This window comes from Ornithorhynchus anatinus, chromosome 2 (genome assembly GCF_004115215.2).
Source record: "Ornithorhynchus anatinus isolate Pmale09 chromosome 2, mOrnAna1.pri.v4, whole genome shotgun sequence".
In the NCBI taxonomy this organism is placed as follows: Eukaryota; Metazoa; Chordata; class Mammalia; order Monotremata; family Ornithorhynchidae; genus Ornithorhynchus; species Ornithorhynchus anatinus.
This window is the reverse complement of record NC_041729.1, coordinates 150,424,016-150,440,087: the sequence shown is the minus strand read 5'-3', so window position 1 is coordinate 150,440,087 and position 16,072 is coordinate 150,424,016. Positions and strand designations below refer to the sequence as shown.

Sequence of the window (16,072 nt, the reverse complement as noted above, 5' to 3'; positions counted from 1 at the left end):
ACATGATGCTTAGTAATGATAATAATAATAAGTAAGCACCCAAAAAATACTCTCATGTCTATTAACTCAAGAGTTCTCTCCCAAGCACTTAATATAGCCCTCTATTCACAGTAGGTGCTCAGTAAATAAAGCTGCATAACCTAGTGGAAAGAGCACAGGCCTAAAATAGGAAAAACTGGGCTCTAATCCCCGCCCCACCGCTTCTGTTCGGTGAGAACTTGGGGAAGCTGCTTAACTTTTCTGTGCCTCTAATAATAATACTAATACTAATAATGGTATTTGTTAAGTGCTTACTATGTGCCAAGCACTGTTCTAAACACTGGGATAGGTACAAGATAATCAGGTTGTCCCACGTGGGGCTCACAATTTTAATACCCATTTGAGAGATGAGGTCACTGAGGCACAGAGAAGAAGTGAAGTGACTTGTCCAAAGTCACTCAGCTGACAAGTGGCGGAGCCCGGATTAGAAGACACGACCTTTGACTTCCAAACCCGTGCCCTTTCCACTAAACCACGCTCATCTATCAAATGGGGACTAAGACCGTGAGCCCTATGTTCGTTCGTTCATTCATTCATTCATTCATTCATTCATTCATTCATTCATTCATTCATTCGTATTTATTGAGTGCTTACTATGTGCCGAGCACTGTACTAAGCGCTTGGAATGTACAAATCGGTAACAGGTAGAGACAGTCCCTGCGCTTTGACGGGCTTACAGTCCAATCGGGGAAGACAGACAAAAACAATAGCAATAAATAGAATCAAGGGGATGAACACCCCATTAAAACAATAGCAAATAAATAGAATCAAGGTGATGTACATCTCATTAAGAAAATAATAGAATCAAAGTGATGTATATCTCATTAACAAAATAAATAGGGTGATGAAAATATGTACAGTTGAGCAGACGAGTACAGTGCTGCGGGGAGGGGAAAGGAGAGGGGGAGGAGCAGAGGGAAAGGGGGGAAAAGAGGGCTTAGCTGAGGGGAGGTGGAGGGGAGGTAGATGGGGAGCAGAGGGAGACGAGGGAAAAGGGGGAGCTCAGGCTGGGAAGGCCTCTTGGAGGAGGTGAGCTCTTAGTAGGGTTTTGATGAGGGGAAGAGAATTAGTTTGGCAGAGGGAGGAGGGAGGGCATTCGAGGACCACGGGAGGATGTGGCCCAGTGGTCGACGGCGGGATAGGCGAGAGTGGGGGATGGTGAGGAGGTGGGCGGCAGAGGAGCGGAGCGTGCGGGGTGGGTGGGATTGTGGCCCACCTGATAATCCTCTCTCTAGCCCAGCCCTTAGTACAATGCTTGGCACGCAGTAAGCACTTGACACATTCTACAATTATTATTCCTGTGATTAATAATGCTACTACTACTAGCATTAAGACCAGTTCTGAAAGAAATTAAAAAAACCTGAACTAGGTAGAAAGAGCTGAGATGATTTAGGTTGTTTTCAAATTCTCTGTGATTTTAGCTACCCAACACGCTGTATAAAATTATCTTAGATTTATGGCTGTCATATGCCTTCTTCTTGAGCAGAGTTTTGACCTTAAATTGACCTAAATGTCTATCCACTCCAACATGCTGTTAGTTACATGAACTTTAACAGAACCCCAAAGACACTGGGGACGAAAGCTAGAAAAAACCCAACCCAAGTGACCTCTCCAATTTCATTTAAGCCAATATACTACACTATTTACTGCAGTTCAGTAAATATTTGTACACCTCAAGGCATTTACTGCAATTACCCATTATAGTGTGAATATTATTTCAACACCTCATTCAACACTTCTGACAGTTGTTGCTCTTGCTGAGGTTCATTCTAAGATTCGCTGGGGAGTGAGGCTCAGATTTTCCAATGCCCACGTGTAGGCCCCAGTTCCGCAAGGACGATTTCTCTAGCCGTGCTTTCTGGGCCTCATATAATCTAACTTTTAGTCTGTGGTCTAACTTTTAGTGGGCCTCAGCAGCTGCAGTTTACGTGGCTTAGTGGAAAGAGCATGGGCTGGGGATCAGAGGTCATAGGTTCTAATCCCGGCTCCGCCGCTTATCAGCTGTGTGACTCTGGGCAAGTCACTTAACTTCTCTGTGCCTTAGATACCTCACCTGTAATATGAGGATTAAGATTGTGAGCCCCAAGTGGGATAACATGATGAACTTGTATCTACCCCAGCGCTTAGAACAGTGCTCGACACATAAAAAGCGCTTAACAAATACCAGCATCATCATCATTTGGATTTCATGCTCTGCAAATAGAAGGAAAATGAGGAACATCAATGAGTTTGGAGACTCCCCATATTGCCCTGGAGTTACAGATTTGCCTAGACGACGGGCCTGGGAGTCAGAAGGACATGAGTTCTAATCCTGACTCCATCCTCTTGTCTGCTGTGTGACCCTGGGCAAGTCACTTAACTTCTCTGTGTTTCAATTACCTTACCTCTTAAGAGAATTAAGACTGTGAGCCCCACAGGGACATGGACTGTGTCCAACCTGATAAGCATGGATCTATCCCAGTGCTTAGTACAGTGCCTAGCGCAGAGAAAGCGCTTAACAAATACATTTAAAAAGTGGGGTTTGAGATTCAGAAGATTTTCAGGCACAAGAGTTCATGACAGTCCCAGAATTCTAATCTACTGGACTATTCCTTTGGCTTAATCCATTAATTGATCAATAGTATTTATTGAGCACCTTCATACGCCAAATACCTTACTAAGCATCCCCACCCCCAACCTGGAAGCAGTATAGATGACATTAACTCTGCCCTCGAGGAGTTTACAATCTAGCAGGGTGGACAGACTCTAAAATAAAATGAATTGCAGATATCTAAATGTTTCATGATGGACTTTAAGTGAAAATGACAATCAATAAATTGTATTTATTGAGTGCTAACTGAATGTAGAACATGGTAATGAGAACTTGGGAGAGTATAGTATGACAGTTGGTAGACACATTCCCCGCACACAGTGAGCTTACAGTCTAGAGGGGGAGACAGACATTAATATATATAAATATATTTTAGATATGTACGTTAAGTGTTGTGGGGCCGAGGGCGGGGGAGTAAAGGATGAAAATCCAAGTTCAGGGGTGATGCAGGAGGGAATGGGAGTAAGCAAATGAGGGCTTATTTGGGGAAGACCTCTTGGAGGAGATGTGCTTTTAATAAGGCTCTGATGGAGGTGAGAGTGATCCTCTGTCAGATATGAAAAAGGAGGGCATTCCAGGCCAAAGGCAGGATGAGGGTGAGAGGTTGTTGGTGAGATAAATGAGATCAAGTTGCAGTGATTAGGTTGGATTAGAGGAGGAAGTGTATGGTCTGAGTTGTGATAGAATATCAAGGAGGTAAGGTAGCAGCGAGAAGGTGATTGAGTACTTCAAAGCTTATGGTAAGGAGTTTCTGTTTGATGCAGAGGTGGATGGGCAACCACTGGAGGTTCTGAGGATTGGGTATATAGGGATTGAATATTTTTGTAGAAAAATGAGCCAGGCAGTGGAGTGAAGTATGCACTAGAGTGGGGAGACAGGAGGTAGGGTGGTCAGCGAGGAGACTGATGCAGCAATCAAGGCGGGATGGGATGTCCTTGGATCAACATAGTAGCAGTTTGGAGAGAGCAGAAGGGGGCAGATTTTAGTGATATCATGAAGGTTGATCTGACAGGATTTGATGATAGGTTGAATATGTGGGTCAAATGAGAGAGATGAGCTGAAAGTAGTACCAAGGTTATGGGCTTGTGAGGCAGGGAGGGTGGTAGTGCTGTCTACAGTGATAGGAAAAGACAGAGGGATGGCAGTATGGGTGGGAATACGAGACGTTCTGGTTTAGACATATTAAATTATATGAAAGATATCATATAATTTATAGATATAACCTGAGATACTGAATATTTCAACACATGTTTATATTTTAATGAAGGAAATTTCCTGCAAATCATTTTTAGTAATCCACAGGCTCACAATAAACTGTGATCCACAAAATTCAGCATTCATTTTGCCTATCTTTATCAGTGCCATCTCCTTTCTCTTCTGCTTGCCCCTGTTTCCTTCATGGCTCCACAGGATCATTGGAACAAAATGATGTAATTATCTTTCTATAGCAAATATATTTGGTATCCTAATAAATTCACCTTCCACCCCCAAAGCAAATAAAAGTGGCCAGCTGAAATGAAATTCTTCGATCCGCATCACCATGGCTGTAATTCTGGGCATGCTGGACACCACTGGGTGTTTAGTGCTGAGCAATTCATTTTAATCCCATTACATTGCAATGTCTCCAGAGATTTTACCTTTTAGTGGAACGTACAATCTGGACAGGGTTTTTTTTCCAAAAGAGAAGATCCCATATTCACCTTTGGCTCAGACGTGAAAATAAGAACAGAGTGGAGTTGGAAGTAGGAGAACATCAGATTAGAACAGTGAGCTGGAACATCCCCCAAATATGGTTAATGTGTAGAAGAAAAACTATAATGTGTAGGAGAAGCAGCATGGCCTAGAGGGAGAAGCAGCAAGCCTAGTTGAAAGAGCACAGACCTGGGCCTCAGAGGACCTGGGTTCTAATCCCATATCCTCCACATGTTTGCTGATTTGTTGGGACATGGACTGTATCCAACCTGCTTAGCTTGTCTCTACCCCAGCACTTAGTACAGTGCCTGGCACATAGTAAGCACTTAACAAATGCCACGAAAAACAAACAAACCAAAAAAACTATCACACTGCTGCTCCTCTCCTGCCGAAGACAGGAATGTTTATATTCTTCCATACCCTGACATGTTAATGTACAAGAGAATGGTGTTGTGATGTGTTGTCTTGGAAACAAAGCCCTCAAATCCCAGACCTAGGTTTTAATCCTCTCTTTGCCACTTGTCTGATGTGTGACCTTGGGCAGGTCATTCACTTCTTTGTGGCTCAGTTACCTCATCTGTCAAATGAGGATTGAGACTGTGAACCCAACATGGGATGGGGACTGTTTCCATCCCGATTTGCTTGTATCCACCCCAATGCCTGGAACATAATAAGTGCTCAACAAATGCCATCATTATTATTATTATTATTATTACTCATAAAAATAATAATTACACAGAAAGCATTTAACAATGCCATATTAAAAAAACCCAACAAAAACATACAAAAAAACCCTTAAACCTCACTTGAAGGCATAGTTAAAATAATAAGGGGAAGAGGAATCTTGAATAGGAAATATTCTTTATGGAGATGACATTTCCCAGAAGGAAATTTCTTGCCTCCTAAATAATCTCCTTCCAAGACTGTATTGACCTAAAGACATTTCCCTGTTTCTGCCTATCTAGGAACGCTGGGAGCTGGATTTTTCAAGGAAGTGAGTAGCAGTAGAAGTAGAAGAAGAAGTAGAATGCCTGGAGTCACAATGGCATGGACAGGAATTATATAACATTTTTTAGTTAAGCATAGACGTTTTTGGTTTCATGGCAGTCTGGAATGCCTTAGATCCTTCTGCTTTGGAACACACCACTTGTTGTGCTTGTCATGTATCTGGCTTGCAAGTTGAAATGCAGGTTTCTCAAACCTCACTCCTGTCTGAGTTTCTTGGGCTTTTTTGTTTTATGGTACTCATTAAGTACTTATTGTGTTCCAGGCACTGTACTGTGTGCTGGGGTAGACACAAGATAATCATTTTGGGCACAGTCCTTGCCCAACGTGGGACTCACAGTTGAAGACAGAGGGAGGAGGACTTAATCCCCATTTTACAGATGGGGTGGCTGAGGCCCAGAGCAGTTAGGTGACTTGTCCAAGGTCACACAGCAGACCAGTGGCAGAGCCAGGATTAGAATTCAAGTCATCTGACTTCCATACCCATGTTCTACCCATGTTCCCCCTTCTAGACTGTGAGCCCACTGTTGGGTAGGGATTGTCTCTACCTGTTACCAAATTTTACTTTCCAAGCACATAATACAGTGCTTTGCACACAGCAATCGCTCAATAAATAAGAATGACTGAATAGAAGGGGAAGACAAATAACAAAAGAAAACAAGTAGACAGGCATTGATAGTATAAAAATAGATAAATAGAATTATAGATATATACAGATTATTGATAATAATGTTGGTATTTGTTAAGCGCTTTACTACGTGCAAAAGATTATTCTAAGCACTGGGGAGATACAAGGTTATCAGGCTGTCCCTGATGGGGCTCACAGTCTTCATCCCCATTTTACAGATGAGGTAACTGAGGCCTAGAGAAGTTAAGTGATTTGCCTAAAGTCACACAGCAGACAAGTGGTGGAGCCGGGATTAGAACCCTTGACCTCTGACTCCCAAGCCAGTGCTCTTTCCACTGAGCCACGCTGTTTTAATAAATATGTACAAATATACACAAGTGCTGGGGGCGGGGAGGTGGGTAGAGCAGAGGGAGGGCCATGGGAAGGGGGGAAGGAGCAGAGGAAAATGGGGGCTCAGTCTGGGAAGGCCTTCTGGAGGAGGTGAGCTCTCAGTAAGGCTATGAAGGGGGAAAAGAGGTGGTTTGGCAGATGTGAGGATGAAGGGCACTCCAGGCCAGAGGTAGGACATGGGCCAGGGATTGACGGAGGGACACGTGAGAATGAGGCACAGTGAAATGAGGTTAGCGGCGGCAGAGGACGGGAGTGTGAGGGCTGGGTTGGAGAAGGAGAGAAAGGAGGTGAGGTAGGAGGGGACAAGGTGATGGACAGCTTTGAAGCCAACAGTGAGGAGTTTTTTTTGATATGAACTTTGATAGATAACCACTGGAGATTTTTGAGGAGTGGGTTGACGTCCCCTGAGTGTTTCTGTAGAAAGATAATTCGGGCAGCAGAGAGAAGTATAGACGGAAATGGGGAGAGACAGGAGGTTGGGAGATCAGAAAGGAGGCTGATGCAGTCATCCAGTCGGGTTAGGATGAGTGGTTGTACTAACAAGGTAGCAGTTTGAATGGAGAGGAAAGGGCGAATCTTGGCGATTTTGTGAAAGTGAGACTGTCATGTTTTGGTGATAGATTGGATGTGTGGGGTAAATAAGAGAGCAGAGTCAAGGATGACACCAAGGCTGCGGGCTTGTGAGACGGGAAAGATGGTAGTGCCGTCCACAATGACGGGAAAGTCAGGGAGAGGACAGGGTTTGGGAGGGAAGATAAAAAGCTCTGTCTTAGATATGTTGAGTTTTAGATGGTGGGCAGACATCCAGGTGGAGATGTCCTGAAGGCAGGAGGAGATATGAGCCTGGAGGGAGGGAGGGAGAACAGGGGAGGAGTTGTAGATTTGGGTGTCATCTGGATAAAGCACGGGCCTGGGAGTCAGAAGGACCTGGGTTCTAATCCTAGCTCCACCACTTGTCTGCTGTGTGATCTTGTGCAAGTCAATTCACTTCTCTGGGCCTCAGTTCCCTCATCTGTTAAATGAGGATTAAGACAGTGAGGCCTATGTAGGACAGGAACAGTGCCCAACCCAATTATCTTGTATCTGTCCCCATGATTTAAAACAGTGCCTTGTGCAAAGTAAGCACTTAATGAATATCACAATTATTATCATTATTATTATTATTATATTAGCAGCATTTATTCTGAGCTTACCTGGTGTGGTGCCTTGCATTCGACCCTTGGGAAGTACAGAATACAGAAATGGCATGCTTTCTGCCCACAAGTATCTTCCACTGTAACAAGGGAGATATTTACAACTAGATTGGTTAAAATAAAGAATTAAATACAAATGCATGGTGGGGCCACTTATTGTTCTCTTCACTTGGTGCCTTGGAAGTGTTGGCTATAAGCAGTTTCTTGGATTCTGGGCAAGGGCCTGCATGTGGGTATGTAATGTGTTCCATCACCTTGCACAATTTGGAGAGAAGTTTAGACAAGGGGATAGGGGAACTGGAGCTTTCCCTTTTTTTCTGTTCATCTCTCTTCTTCTCTGAATAAATTTCCTGTGTGTGGGTGTGTGAGTATTGATCCCTTTTTAAGATGTCTACTGGGACTCTCAATGCTTCCTGAGATTCATTCTCAGTTCTTCCAAAATATTTGCTAACACTTTAATATCTCTAGTTATGCCTCGAGGGAGTGAGACTTCTTTCTTATGTTTTTTTTTGTTTTGTTTTTTGTTTTTTCAGATATTTGTTAAGCACTTACTACAAGTCCTTGGGTAGATACAAACTAATCAGGTTGGACACAGTCCATGTCCCACCAAGGGCTCACAGTCATAATCCCCATTTTATAGATGATGGAATTGAGGCACAGAGAAATGAAATAACTTGCCCAAGGTCACCCGGCAGACAAGAGGCAGAGCTGGGATTAGAACCCTGGTCCTTCAGACTCCCAGGCCCGTGATCTATCGACTAGGCCATGCTGCTTCCCTAATGGCTCTCAGGTGAGCTATTATTGCAAGAATGTTTCCCAACAAGTGGATTTCTAAAGTGTCTAGGCATGCATGGGGGAACTCCTGTACTCTGGAGTTGGGAATAAATGATCTCCTTAACAGAAAATAGTTTATGTTTTTTTTTTTTAAATGGTATATGTCAAATGCTTACCAAGTTCCAGGCACTGTACTAAGTGCTGGGGTAGATACAAGATAAACAGATTGGACACAATCCTTGTCTCAGATGGGGCTCATGTTCCTATTCCCCATTTTACAGATGAGGTAGCTGTCACTGAGAAGTTAGGTGATTTGCCCAAGGTCACACTGCAGACAAGCAGCAGAGCTGGGATTAGAACTCAAGTCTTTCTGACTACCAGGCCCATGCTCTATCCATTAGGCAACACTCTCTCATTGCAGTATAAGCTCCTTGTGGGAAAAGAATGTCACCTTGTTATTCTTTATGTATTAAGCACCTAGTATAATGCCTTACACCAAGAGACCACTCAATAAATCATACTGCTGCTATTATTGAATTTCATAAAATATATCTGTATTATCTATAATTTATTTATGTATCTATTTATTTATCTATTTATATTAATTCCTGTCTCCCCTGTAGACTCTGAGCTTGTTGTGGGCAAGAACGTGTCTGTTTGTTGTTTTATTGTACTCTCCCAAGTGCTTAGTACAGTGCTTTGGACACAGTAAGAGCTCAATAAATACGACTGAATGAATGAATAATCTCTACCTAAGCAGTTAGTACAATAGTCTGCACACAGTCAATGCTCAATAAATGCCATTTGTTGATTACACCAAATCACTGAAGATAAATTATCCCTCTCCCCCTTTTGCCCCCCTTTCTTTCTGCTTGGTTTTCTTGTCTTCCATTAATGACCATGAAGCTCTGTGGCCTAACAGAAATAACACGGCCCTGAGAGTCAGAAGATCTGATTCTAATCCCAGCTCCAGCACTTTTCTGCTGTGTGACCTAGAGCAAGTCACTTGACTTCTCTGTGCCTCAGTTACTTCATTTGAAAAATGGGTATTAAGTCTGTGACCCCTATGTGGCAAAGGGGCTGGGTCCAACCCCATTATCTTGTATCTATCCCATTGCTTAGTACAGTGCCTGGCACATAGCAAGCACCTAGCAAATAACCATTCATTCATTCATTCTTTCATTCAGTAGTATTTATTGAGCGCTTACTATATGCAGAGCACTGTACTAAGCGCTTGGAATGTACAAATCAGTAACAGATAGAGACAATTCCTGCCCTTTGACGTGTTTACAGTCTAATCGGGGGAGACGGACAGACAAGAACAATAGCAATAAACAAAGAAACAAACTCAACTTTTGCTTCTCAAACTCGGTACTTTAAACTAGAGACATGAGCAGCACTTCCACAGCATGCCACAATCATGGCACCAATAAGTAGGTGAAACAGCTATGACATACTATATGCGTAACAATTTGGAATTGAACTTCAATCGGAAACGGTTTTCAGAAAGCATACACTTCATTTTGTCAGTGTAAAGCCTGTCGTATTTTTCTTTGGGTTGGCATTCCTTCCTCTAAAAAAGCTTATCTTCTCTTTAACACCTCCAGGAATTAATAACAATAGAAGTATTTGTTAAGAGCTTACTATGTGCCAGACACCGTACTAAGCACTGATTATGGACATATGAACTATGATAATATTAATTGAAAAGTCTTTGACTATAAGTCCCCAGACTGTACGCTTATTAAGGGTAGAGAACATGTCTGCTAATTCTGTTGTATTGTGCTCTCCCAAGTGCTTAATACAGTGCTCTGCACATAATAAGCACTCAGTAAATGCCATTGGTTAATTGAAAGGGGTATTTCAATACTGCCAAGACTCAGCCCAAAGATTAATTTATAATAATAATGGTGGTCTTTATTAAGTGCTATGTGCCAAGCACTGTTCTAAGCGCTGGGGTAGATACAAGGTAAGCAGGTTGTCCCACGTGGAGCTCACAGTCTTAATCCCCATTTTACAAATGAGGTGACTGAGTCCTTGACAGATTCTTTTGTGTAGCTGTGGTGGGCTAAATAGGAGTTTTGCCACTAAATCCCATTTTGTTACAGTGTGTGTGTGTGAGTGAGTGCGCGTGAGAAACCGTTCTGTCTCAGGTGATAGAAAAGTGGATGTTCTGAATAACACCTGCAACATCTTAACTTCCTTGGAGTACGTGGGACTGACAATGGCAAGTAACTGGAAGAAAATAGTGGCACAAAGAGCTCTTCATTACCTCTAACGAAAGCTTTGCTGCCCCATGCTTCCAAATCCGCCGCTGGCCCGTGGCCCAGCATTGTCGCCAGAAGTGATCGCCATGGAAACAGCAGCACATTCCCACCGTGGCGAGACAGAAGAATCTTTAGGAACAGATTTTTGGATGCTGCCGGCTCTTCAATCTCACATCCAAGCTGTCTAACAGGAAGGTGTTTGGTGACCTGACAATGCCTGAGGGCCATGGAAGAGTAATACAAACCAGGAGAGTTGAGAGATTTTATCAATTTCACAAAAACCTGAAAAAAAAATAACTCCATAGACAGTGTCACAAGTTTTTCCCCAAAGCGGAGAGCTCTCTCCCTCATTGTCCTCTACTGCTTAGTTAATGCTGCTGGCGGCTCTCTGGAAAGGAATTGGGGAGATACAGATCACATAGGGAGCTGACATTGTAAAGATAACTTTGCAGGGAAAATGGCTTGCCTATCCGGGCCATCAGTGAGACCACCACCATAATTACATTGCTCCCCCTCAGGCACCTCAGTGAGGCGGGAGTCTAACAGTGAGCATTTTCTGCAGTAGGATTTTCAGTTTTCTCACCTTGAAGTTAGAACAGCTGCTAATATTTTTGTGGAATGTTAATGATCAGCTCCATGACTTGGCTTAGAGGGTTGATTTTTAAAACCGATTGAAAAGTAAAGCCCTGCTCTGCGTCCAGTCGAAAGAGCTAAATACAGTGCTCTGCACACAGTAGGTGCTCAATAAATACCACTGATCAATGGATTAAAGAGCACAGTTTGGGGTATCTGGAGTCCTGGTATCTGGGGTTTTTTTTAATGGTGTTTGTTAAGCACTCACTGGGTGCCAAGCACTGTACTGAGTGCTTGGGTCTTGTCTTATGCCGTCAAGTCATCTTTGACCCATAGCAATGCCATGGACACGTTTCTCCTAGAATGCCCCACCTCCATCTGCAATCCTTCAGGTAGTGGATCCTTGGAGTTTTCTGGGTAAAAATATGGAAGTGGTTTACCACTGCCTCCTTCCATGCAGTAAACTTGAGTCTTCCCCCTTGATACTATCCCCTGCCCAGCTGCTGCCCAGCACATGTGAGTTTTGACTTGTAGCAGATTGCCTTCCACTCGCTAGCCACTGCCCTAGCTAGGAATGGAAAGGGTGTGCCATTGCCCAACTCTCCCTCCCTCCCTCGAGACTGGTAAAGTACTGAGAACTCTCCAGGTGTTACCCTGAGAGGAGGAGTGCTGGGGTAGATACAAGATAATCAGGTTGGACACAGTCCTCATCTCACATGGAGCTCACAGTCTAAGTCAGAGTGAGGAGGATTTATCCCCATTTTCCAGATGAGGTAACTGTGGCACAGAGAAGTTAAGTGCCTTGTCAAGGTATCACAGTAGAAAAGTGGCAGAGCCAATATTAGAAGGCAGGGCCTCTGAATCCCAGGCCCGGGCTCTTTCCACTGAGCCACACTGCTTCTTGTTCTGGCTCTACACTGAGGGAAATGCCTGCTGGGGCTAGGGCCTCTATGGTAAATATTTCTGATCTAAGAACCCCCAGAAGAGTTTCCTTAAGGTGGACAGGAATCCTGAAAATTAGCTAATGCACCAAAATCTGGAGCAAAGAGAGCGAGTTGAGGTGATGTGGAAGGGAGGGGGAGCTGAGGAAAATGGGGCTTAGTCTAGGAAGGCCTCTTGGAAGAGGTGCACCTTCAGTAGGGCTTTGAAGTGGGGAAGAGTAATTGGTGGATTTGAGGAGGAAGGACGCTCCAGGCCAGAGGTAGAACATGAGCCAAGGGTCAGCAGCGAGACAGGCGAGATCGAGGCACAGTGAGAAGGGTAGCACCAGAGGAATGGAGTGTGTGGGCTGGGATGTAGAAGGAGAGAAGGGAGGTGAGGTAAAAGGGACAAGGTGATGGAGAGCTTTAAGTCAATAATGAATTGATAGTTGATAGGCAACCACTGGAGATTTTTGAGGAGAGGGGTGACATGCCCTGAGCGTTTCTGTAGAAAGATAACCTGGGCAGCAGAGTGAAGTATGGACTGAAGTGTGGAGAGGCAGGAGGTTGGGAGGTCAGAAAGAAGGTTGATGCAGTAATCCAGTTGGGATAGGATAAGTAACTGTACTAACATGGTAGCAGTTTGTATGGAGAGGAAAGTGCGGATCTTGGTGATGTTGTGAAGGTGAGACTGGCAGGATTTGGTGAAGGATTGGATATGTGGGGTGAATGAGAGAGAAGAGTCAAGGATGGCACCAAGGCTATGGGTTTGTGAGATGGGAAGGATGGTTGTGCCGTCTACACTAATGGGAAAGTTTAGGAGAGGACAGGGTTTGGGAGGGAAAATAAGGAGCTCTGTCTTGGACATATTGGGTTTAAGGTGTCAGGAGGACATCCAAGTAGATATGTCCTGAAGGCAGGAGGAGATGAGAGCCTGGAGGGAGGGAGAGAGAATGGGGAGGAGATATAGATCTGGGTGTCATCCACATACATATGATAGTGGAAGCACGGGAGCTAATGAGTTCTCCAAGGGAGTCAGTATAGATGGAGAAAAGATGGGGACAAAGAACTGAACCTTGAGGGACCCCTACAGTTAGTGGATGGGAGGGGGAGGAGGAGTCTGTGACAGAGAATGAGAATGAATGGCCAGAGAGATAAAAGGAGAACCCAGAAAGGATGGAGTCAGTGAAACCAAGATTGGATAACATATTGAGGAGAAGGGAATGGACCACAGTGTCAAAGGCTGCTGAGACGTCGAGGAGGATTAGGATGGAGTAGGAGCCATTGGATTTGGGAAGAAGAAAGTCACTGGTGACCTTTGAAAGGGTGGTTTCAGTGGAGTGAAGGGGATGGAAGCCAGACTGGAGGGGGTCCAGGAGAGATTTGGATGAGAAGAATTTGAGGCAGTGAGTGCAAATGACTTACTCAAGGAGTTTGGAGAGGAAGGGAAGGAGGGAGATGGGGCGATAACTGGAGGGGGCTGTGGGGTCAAGGAAGGGTTTTTTTAGGATGGGGGAGATGTGGGCATGTTTGAAGGCAGTGGGGAAGAAGCCATTGGAGAGTGAGAGGTTGAAGACAGTAGTTAAGGAGGGAATGAGGGAAGGGAGTTTTTATAAAGTGAGAAGGAATGGGGTCCAATGTGCATGTGGAGGAGGTGGCATTTGAGAGGAGGCGGAAGATCTCCTCTGGGAAGGATGGGAAAGTTGAAAAGGGGGCTGAGAAGAGTGGGGATGGGGGTGGGGGAGGGGTGATTTAGGGAGCTCAGACCTGATAATGTTAATTTTCTTAATGAAATAGATGGTCGGATGGTTGGGGGTGAGAGATGTGGGAAGGGAGGGTCAGGGGGCCTGAGGAGGGAGTTAAATGTTTGGAACAACTGGAGAGTTGTTACACTGTCCCACATGGGGCTCACAGTCTCCATCCCCATTTTACAGATAAGATAACTGAGGCCCAGAGAAGTGAAGAGAAGGGAAGTGAAGCTATCTGTCCAAGGTCACCTGGAAGAGAAGTGGCGGAGTTGGGATTAGAACCCATCACCTTCAGACTTCCAGGCCTGTGCTCTATCCATAATGCCATGCAGCTTCTCATGGGGCACCCAAAAATCTTTCAACTCTTGACATATTAGTGAATACTTACTCTGTGCTGAGGACTGAGAGAAGCACTGGGGTGAAGAAAAACAAAACACTTCAGGCATGGGCCTTACCCCACCAGAAGCTTACGGTCTAAGCGGAAGAGGAGAGACATGAGTTCAAGGGGAATGTTAAGAAAATACCAAGAATCAGTAACAAAGGGCACAGACAGACATGGCAGAAGACTCCCAGATGAGCAATTCATGGAAGAGCTACTTGCCGCTTCTTCTTCCAACTACCGGCCATGGTCCTGGGTTCCAAACCAGCTCGGCCACCCTGGGGGCTGCCTGTCAATAGGCATCTGGTGCCCATGGGTGTAGAACAGTTCAGGAAATATGATGATTATGCTATTTGTTAAGTGCTTACTATGTGCTAAGCACTATTTTAAGTGCTGGGGTAGATACAAGGTAGTCTGGTTGTCCTATATGGGGCTCATAGTATTAATGCCCATTTTACAGATGAGGGTACCGAGGCACAGAGAAGTTAAGTGACTTGCCCAAAATCACACAGCTGATAAGTGGTGGAACCGGGAGCCGAAGCCATGACCTCTGATTCCCAGGTCTGTGCTCTTGCCACTAAGCCATGCTGCTTCTCAGAACATAGTCTATGCCAGGAGAAGTTGGAGGGTCTTGGATGGTGACTCATTATTTTGGTTTTCCCTAAAGTCCATCCTCCCCTGTCTCTCTATGCGGTAAGTTTGTTGGCTGGACATTTCAAGGGATTAGGTGACAAAGATGAAATGTGAGAAACTTGGGGAGCAACGTGACTTAGTGGAAAGAGTGTGGGCTTGGTAGTCAGAGATTGTGGGTTCCAATCCCAGCTCCGCCACTTATGAGCAGTGTTATCTTGGGCAAGTCACTTAACTTCTCTGTGCCTAAGTTATCTCATCTGTAACATGGGGATTAAGACTGTGAGTCCCACATGGGACAACCTGATTACCTTGTATCTACCCCAGCGCTTAGAACAGTGCTTGGCACATAGTAAGCACTTACCAAATACCATTATCATCAGTAGACCTGAATTCTAATCCTGGCTCTGCCACTTGTCTTCTGTGTGACCTTGGCCAAGTCACTTCTCTGGGCCTCAGCAACCCTATCTGTAAAATTGGAATTAAGTCCTCCTCCCTCTATCTTCAACTGGCAGCCCCAGGGGGTTCAAGGACTGTGCCCAAATTGATTTTTTCTCTACCCCAGCACATATTACCAATGCCTGGAACACAGTAAGAGCTTAATAAGGACCATATAAATGGAAAAACAAAAACAAACCAAGAAACTTAGACAGGAGTGAGGTTTGAGAAACCTCCATATTGACTTACAAGTCAGATAAATGAAAAGTACAAGAAGTGCTTGTTGCCAAAGCCGAAGGATCCGGGCCTACCCAGACCATCCTGAAATCAAAAAACATCTACGCTTTCCTAAAAATGTTCAATGCTTCCTTTCTAAGCCATTGTGGTACCTCTGAAGAATGAAGATGGCTCCAATCTTATTTCCCTCCCTTCTGTATCATCTATGGATTTGGATCTGTATCTCTTAAACCACTGATATCACCCTACTCCTAGCCCCATAGCATATATGTCCATATCCTTATATGTTGGCACTTCCCCTAGCTGGAATTTATTTTAATGTCTGTCTTCTCTTCTACTCCATAAGCACTTTCTGGGCAGGGATCGCATCTATCAATTCTATTGTTTTGTACTCTTCCACGCTTTTAGTACAGTGCTCTGCACAGAGTAAGCCCTTAATATCTCAGACAAGGAAGGAATCCTCAAAAGATGGCAAATACCCTCTTCCACACACCATCTACTATTGAAGATGAGACTCTGCAAAACATGTCAATCAATCAAGCAATCGTATTAATTGAGTGATTACTTTG

At 44.3% G+C, this 16,072-nt stretch overlaps 1 long non-coding RNA gene across 1 annotated transcript in view; it reads right to left on the bottom strand.

Annotated features, from left to right (window-relative positions):
• LOC120639064 overlaps nucleotides 1-7,616 on the bottom strand; it is a 53,250-nt gene extending 45,634 nt beyond the window's left edge. Inside the window, exon 1 of the long non-coding RNA XR_005661239.1 lies at nucleotides 7,538-7,616. This is a non-coding gene — a long non-coding RNA (uncharacterized LOC120639064). The remainder of the gene's footprint in view (nucleotides 1-7,537) is intronic.
• Between the last annotated feature and the right edge of the window lie 8,456 nt (nucleotides 7,617-16,072).